Below are 6566 nucleotides of genomic sequence, written 5' to 3' on the forward strand. Positions count from 1 at the left end.
TTGACTAAAGTCAGAGATATCCAGAGACTAAGCGCTAGTCGGCGTTCATGAAAACTACCCAGGAGTCGGAACGGCTCTGGCTGTTTCTTCTCTTACCCTGCGGATTCCATCTAGGCTGGGTGTGTCATTCTATGTTATTGTTGATGTACGTTGTCCACCATGTAATCGTAAAATATAGCGTAAAGCGCTCAAGGTCATTATTGCAATGCCTTTTAAAAAAAAGTTTCAGCTTTTAAGTAGCGCAATATCAAACTAAACGTGCTCAACGCGCTTTACAAACAGCAACACGTAAAATGTAGAACGAGGCATGACGCCTGTTAGGCGATATTACTAATTTTTTTTTTTACGACAGCGACAACGCTGTGAACGGCCAGGTACTTATTTTACACCCGAGTACGGTGAGAGAATGTAAGTAAAGAGCCTTTTCCAAGGATTCAACTATGCGCCAAGCGAGGCTCGAACCCAGGATTTTCCGATCCGAAAGCGAGTGCCATACCACAAGACCACATAACCGCACATCTTAAATGTAATCATGCAATAAGGTCATTTATATATTCTCTCTCTCTCTCTCTCTCTCTCTCTCTCTCTCTCTCTGTTAGAGAGAGAAAATCAAGTGGGAAAATACAATAACAGTTGATAAAGTATTAAGAGTTAACGATTATGGGTGACAATTTATGGGTGATAAACGCCCTGCATGCAGAGATGGCAAAACAGACAATGCGTAAAATAACAATATATTATTATTACAGAAATGTATCGGTTGATAGGTAGATCTCATGTGTGTGTGTGTGTGTGTGTGTGTGTGTGTGTAAAATACATGTGTGTGTCTGTTTGTGTGTGAATATGTGGATGTTTGTGTGCGTGTGTGTCTGTGTGTGTTTGTTTTGTGTAGACATAATATTATGTGCGCGAGCGTGAATGTAAAAGAGAAAAAGAAAAGTGTGTGTGCTTTATAACTTTTTTTATTGGCATATGTGTATAACCGAGCGTCTCTCTCTCTCTCTCTCTCTCTCTCTCTCTCTCTCTCTCTCTCTCTCTCTCTCTCTCTATCTCTCTCTCTATCTATCTCTATCTCTCTCTCTGTGTGTGTGTGTGTGTGTGTGTGTGTAAGAGAGAGGGATATAAATATGGTTAGATAGATAGAGAGAGAGAGAGGGGAGAGAGAGAGAGAGAGAGAGAGAGAGAGAGGTTGTGTGTGTTTGTGTGTGTTTGAAAGTGGGTGGTCGATTGACAATAACTGCTGTGATGCTGATCATGGGCGTTTGGACATAAATGGAAATGACTAGAGGGGCCAGGGGGTGACACGAAATCGTTGGTCAAGTCGTTATGATAAATCTTGATTGATGTATTTTTTAATGCAAATTTTTCAAATTGAGAATTTCAATGCTATTTTCGCAGCATGGTGTGGTATACAATAACGCATTAAAAACATTTTAATGGGTTAACGGCACTTACGGACAGATTATCAGAGAAATAAAACGAAAAGATAAAGAAAAGTATTTAGACTTCACTTAGGTAAAAGAATAAAAAAGTAGTCCTTCAGAGCCATTGGCCCCATGAAGCCGGAGTTTGCCCCGGTTTCTATAGCATGAAACAGACAATAGCAATTTCTTGCTATCCTTTGAATATGACGCTAGTCTATCGCAAAGTACTTTCCGCCAAATCTAACAGACTCGGCTACCCATTCACTGCTGAGTGGACATCATCATCATTGTCTTTTTCACCCTGGGTCCTATCCATCCCTCTCTATCTTGCGCTAACTTTTTTTTTATCTCACATCCTCTGCCCTGAGGGTTCCAGTCCAATACTTTGTTATAGTGGAGTCATTCTTTCTCAGGGTGTGTCCAATCCACCTCCATCGTCTTCTTCCTATTTCCTCTCCCACTGGTTTCTGTTGTGTTCTTTTCCATACTTCGTTCTTAATCCTGTCCATCCATTTTATTCTGAGTAGCTTACGCATGCACGTGTTTATGAAAATCTGAATCCTCCTTATGCATGCCTGCGATGCGTTCCAAGTTTCACATCTATTAAGTAGGACTGACTTCACGTTTGAGTTGAAAAGTCTTAGCTTTAGTCGAAGAGAAATATGTTTAGTTCTCCAAACTCTGTTCAAAGATGTGAATGCAGCCTGTGCCTTTCCTATCCGTGCTTTCACCTCTGCTTCCGTGCCTCCATCTTTGTCAATTATACTCCCGAGATAGCAGAAAGTATCTATATCTTCAAGTTCCTGATATTTTACTTTGATCTGCTCCCTTCACGCGTACCTACCCTTAAGACCTTTGACTTTGCAATTCTCAAACCAAGGCTGTTTATTATTGTGGTTTTTGCTTGCATCTGGTCCTGGGTGTGAGACAGAAGAGCCAGATCATCTGCAAAATCCAGATCATCCAACTGTGTCCAGGGGGTCTATTGTATGCAATTTCTTCGCCCTTTGGGGGTTTCCTTCATTATCCAATCAATGGCAAGGATGAACAGGAATGGTGAGAGCAAGCATCCCTGCTTGACACCCGTCTTAATTTCAAAGCTGATCTTCATGTACAACCCTGCAACTTGTTTCTTCATACATGTCCTTGATGAGGTTTACCAACTTCTCAGGGATTCCATAATGTGCCAGAATTTTCCATAATGTTGCTCTGTCAATACTGTCGAAAGCCCTCACGTAAACCAGAAAGTTGACAATAAGAGGAGAGTTCCATTCAATAGACTGTTCCACTATGACTCGCAGAGAGGCAATCTGGTCGATTGGTTGAACGTTTTTTCCCGAAAACCTGCCTGTTCGTCCCGCAGTTTAGCAGCTATTGCATTCTTAATTCTCTCTAGAATAATAAGTTGAAAACCTTTCCTGGGATAGAGAGAAGAGTGATTCCTCGATAATTATTACAATTACTGATGTCCCCTTTCTTTGAAAGCTTGACAAGATGTCCTTCCTTCCAATCCTTTGAAAATATCCCGCCATTCCAGATTCTCTCAAACAGTAGGTGAAGGGCCGGCATTTATTTCAGCATCAACTTTTAGAGTGTCCGGTGAAATCTGGTCTGGTCCATCAGCTTTCCCCCTTTTCATTTGTTGATAGCACCCAAATCTCTGCTATCGATGGTGGATCACAGCTAATTGGTAGCTCATTCTTGCAAGCAAAATTTCAAGCGGGTTGTCTGGCGGTGGTCTGTTCAGAAGGCAATTGAAATGTTCACTCCATTGCTTAGATTGAGCCTCTTTTCCAAAAATAGCTTTCCCATCTTTATCTTTGACAAGGTAGTTTGATAAAGGATCCTCATGTGTATTGTTGCTGCTGCTTCTGCAAGTGTGTTCACAAAGACAGAAAGCACATTGGGGGAAAACAGATATAGGGGATAGAAGACACAGTAAGTGCCTCCCTGCCCACTATGGTAGGTCAGGACGGGGTAAAAAGGGAATAGAAGAGTCCATGAGCAATCCATCAATGTGCAAATGTTGACATTACCTAACCATCCAGGCACAAGCAAAGGATCCCTCTATGAAAGGTAAACTGAAATGTTACCAAAGTACAATATCAAATATAGAGTATTCGTTTGTTGTTTGTATTTAAGGGTTTTACGGCGCTTGCAACACATTTGGGTCATATCAGGGCCAGTAAAAAAAAAAAAAGAAAAGAAAATGGAATAGTTAAAAAATTTCTAGGTTTACAATTAAGGGGCGGTTTGGGTCTTTTCTAAAAAAAAATTAATTACCAATATTGGGCGGTTTTAATCATTCTGTATCATCAATATAGGTTAGAAAACAACATTTATGGTGAAAAATTTTAATTACGTGTTGATACCCATTTTGCGACCTAATTTGGGGGTCTGACATAAAAAAATATAACAATCTTGTGGCAAACGTTCCACAAAAACTAATGAAGGAATAACCTCCATATTCTTCCCTCTTGTCAACATTGTACCATAGTGTGTCACCATAGAGAGATTTTATGGAATTTTTATTAGATCATTACAAAGTTGAGAATCAAAATGTTATGACAAAATTGATGTAAAAAATTCAGATTTAGGATTATAATTTAAAAATCACAAATCTTATCAAAAAAATCTCTCTATGGTGACATAATACATTATCTCTGTGATAATTGTGGAAATTTTCAGACAATTTCATTGAATAGATTCTGAGAAACGTTTGACACAGTTTCCCATACCCTTAGAAAAATGACATATTGAGAAAAAAGCAAAATGGCTTCCCGTTTTTCACACATTTCTTACTACCTGTACCATTTTCGACTGTGTATTTCGTGCCTTTATAGTCTACTTTAAGAATTTGGACTTCACTTTTATTATTTCTAAGATAATAAAATATCATTTTCCACCAAAATCTCAAAATCAAATTTTTGAAGGATTTTCCTAATAATTAGACCCAAACCGCCCCTTAAAGCACCCAAGAAAAAGTATGACAAAGGAATTGGTTCAAAGTGGAATAAATGAAACATTGTGAAGTGCATTAAACACAGTAAATCCCTGGAAATGCACTATGTTTGCGATTTATTTATTATTTCCTTTTAAGGAAATCACACGAAAAGGGCCTACAGATAAAGGCAGAAAGAAAAGATCAAATCAACCTCCATAAAAAAAAGTAAGCAAATTTTACCCGTTTCAACACGACTTGAAATGTAAGGTAACATAAAAGCTAGGAAAGAAAGAATAAATGAAATGAAAGAAAAAAATGAGAACGTCCATTTTTGTTACGAGAAAATACACCTGATTGATGCTTTATTTGTAAAGACAAGCGAGTCGGTAGAGTTTGCTTTGTTTTGTTTTTTCACAAAGTCGGTTCAAGAAAAAAAAAAAAAAAATGAGGGTATGAAATAAACATAGTATCCATAAATAGAAATGAATATCATAACATTTGAAAGCACTTCATGGATTGTTGTATAAAAAATATAGGACATAATATATATATAAAGCTGGCAGGCGTATAATAATTTGTGACCAATCACCTCAATAAGGTTTTATGTCGGGGTATACCTGATGATTAAGATTCCATAATAAGCTTTAATCATAAAATGTGAGTTGAGTGAGTTTTGTATTTTGTATTAATATCAAGGTGCTTGCGATACATTAAGGTCATATCAGCGTCAGTAAAAAGGAAGAAAATGGGAAAGTCAAAAAAAATTATAGAATTACAATGAAAGAACCCAAGAAAAAGTAAGACAAAGGGGAAATGGTTTAAATAGGGAAAAGATGTAGATTCCAAGAACATACCATCAATGTAATTAGTTTTAAGATAACCTAGAAGCACAACACATGATTCCGCTGAGAGGAATACACTCAAATGTTTACAAAATATGTTTAAAACAAAAAACATAACTATCATTACATATCAGAGAGATGATTTATAAAGAAAAGAAAAAATCATCTCGCAAAATTAACACTATACATTTGACTGTTTCCCTCTCAACCAAGGACTCCGGCAAGGGTCAAAACAAAACCAAGTAATCCCATTCCAAGACAAAGTTAGAGAGCAACTAAGAAAACAGTTTTAAAAAGATCAAATTTCATCATTCTGATCATTTTGACTTTAAACTCAGTTTTGTCTTCATCAAGTTCAATCAAACATAAGACCAGATTGACGTGATTGGTCACATATCAGGCATACAATTTGTTCAGAAAAATAAACTGCATTTCACAGGCCAAATTGGTCGAGCTGTCAATCAATTCACAAGCTTTGAAATCAGATTAAAACGTAACATTAAAACATTTCCAAACAGAAATCATATTTCATTACCAAATCAGTAAAGCATTATTTTTAAAATATAAAATTTGAATGACAATTTATTTATTTGCTATTAATCTGACATCGTAGGACAAGGATACCTATCAATATTCTATTGGTCAATTATGTGCAGATTAAAAATGAAGTCTTCATTACTTCAGCATCTGGAGAAGGAAAAGGACATTGGCAGCACTACAATTTATGAAATGTGAAATTTGCTGCACTAATGGTGCACCATTAAAAAAAAAATGGTTCAGTTAAATTGGCAAAATATCAGTCATTCATCTAACATTGAATTAAAGTCCGCAAACTCTTTTGAGTCAAATACGTCTGCCAAATCCTTTAGTATTACACATTGTGTATTATGACGCTCTGCTTTTTCCATACAGATTTACTTCTTTGAGTCCCTAGCAATAATGTGTGTCCTGAAATCTTATAAAATCTTAATTATATTATTAATTAAACGTCCAAAGTTTAGAACGCAAAATGCCACATTATTTTAAAATGATTCACCAAATGTCACATGGCATCTGTCTTTGAGGTAATTTGAGGTAAAGCAATGTAGCTAATGTCATACTTCCTCTACAACAAGTTTTGTCCATAAAATTTCCATAATACAGAAATAAATAGGATTGCTGGAGAGAATTAGTTTAAATATACAGATTATAACAGAAATCGAAACCTACTCCCTTTTTAAACAATTAATACTTAAATATAACATATGAAGTATTTTTTGACTAGCTTATTTGTTAACAAGAAAGGCATGGCAGCTCGAGATCATAATTTGTATGACATTATCATTCCTTTTCTTGTTTTTAAATTTAATTAATATA

The sequence above is a fragment of the Berghia stephanieae genome, chromosome 3 (genome assembly GCF_034508935.2).
Source record: "Berghia stephanieae isolate SIO BIC M18660-M18661 chromosome 3, UCSD_Bste_1.3, whole genome shotgun sequence".
Classification (NCBI taxonomy): Eukaryota; Metazoa; Mollusca; class Gastropoda; order Nudibranchia; family Aeolidiidae; genus Berghia; species Berghia stephanieae.